This window comes from Bison bison, unplaced genomic scaffold, assembly GCF_000754665.1.
Source record: "Bison bison bison isolate TAMUID 2011002044 unplaced genomic scaffold, Bison_UMD1.0 scf7180017864162, whole genome shotgun sequence".
In the NCBI taxonomy this organism is placed as follows: Eukaryota; Metazoa; Chordata; class Mammalia; order Artiodactyla; family Bovidae; genus Bison; species Bison bison.
The window spans coordinates 4,616,953-4,618,497 of NW_011494734.1; positions in this window are offsets into that span (position 1 = coordinate 4,616,953).

The following is a 1,545-nucleotide window of genomic DNA, read 5'->3' on the forward strand; positions in this document are numbered from 1 at the left end:
AGTCGTGTCCGACTCTTCGCAACCCCATGGACTGCAGCCTACCAGGCTCCTCCATCCATGGGATTTTCCAGGCAAGAGTACTGGAGTGGGGTGCCATTGGGCTTTGCTTATAGATCCCTGAGAGAAGTGAGATGAGATTTCTAAATTATACCATTGGTCCTAAGGGCAACTGTTCACTTTGATCCTATATGGAAAATAATTCTGGAGAGGGTAGTTCCACTGAGAACTTTTAGTAAAACAACATAGACTTCACTTTGGTTTTCCGATTGCTGCTGCTGCTGTCACTTCAGTCGTGTCTGACTCTGTGCGACCCCAAAGACAGCAGCCCACTAGGCTGCTGGGATTCTCCAGGCAAGAACACTGGAGTGGGTTGCCATTTCCTTCTCCAATGCATAGAACTGAAAAGTGAAAGTGAAGTCGCTCAGTCGTGTCCAACCCTCAGCGACCCCATGGACTGCAGCCTCTCAGGCTCATCATCCATGGGATTTTCCAGGCAGGAGTACTGGAGTGGGATGCCATTGCCTTCTCCCGGTTTCCAGATTAGGCCAACACATTTTATTCTACCATTAAAAAACCATGAAAAATGATTGCCTTCATAATAGCTAGTGTTTGCTCCTTTGTGAACCAAGGATTTTATATTGGATGCTAGTTGGTTGATTGTTGGATAAGAGCAATGTGAGTATTTTCTACTCTTCCCTTTTTAAATTTTTTTATTTTTATAAATTATGAAAGTATGATAACACATTTACAGGAGACTTGAAAAATACAGAACAAGTTTACATAATAGTTCCACTATGTATTACAGTTATTTTTTAAGTAGGTAAATTAAGATACTCTTCCCTTGTTGTGAGTGTAAAAGCAAGAACAAGTGAGCATTCTCACAGTGTCCTTATACACTTAGACATAAAGAACAATTACAAACCAAGAACTAGCAACCAATTAGCAATTCTTTATTAGAACCCTGGGTCCATTTCTTCTTTTATTAAATCAGCACGTTGATACCCAGAAGTAAAGAATAATGCTTTTGAAGTGTTTGTTTTGCATTTCAGGGAAGGGGTCCAGGATTATTTAGCTTTTTCAAGTACTGATGCCTTAAAACAAGATTTATTTAGTCCAGTTTAGGTCATTGACCTATGACAGTTTGAAAGCATCATACATGCCAGTATTTTTAGCTTTCATAGATTGTCTCATCTCATAGTGTCTGTTATCTTTGAAAGCAAACTTGAAATTCTTAGTAAGAATTAACTAGACAAATCAGAAAACATAAAAAATTTTAAAATTTAGGTAATTGTAAAGAATAAAAACTAGAGGTCACTGTGATTCTTGTTTGCAACAGGCTGCCTTTAGGATAATGTAGTTTTTATAAAATTTTATGCAAAGTAGGTGCTTCCCTCATTCAAATATACTATACTTTAAAAGAGGAATTGAACAAATTTGGTATATTGTTTAAAAATCCAGATGCTAGGTTATTTTCTTTTAAAACTTCCAACCTTTTAACTTAGACAACTCTCTGCTTAAAGGAAATAGTCTTTGCTATAGCTGTTT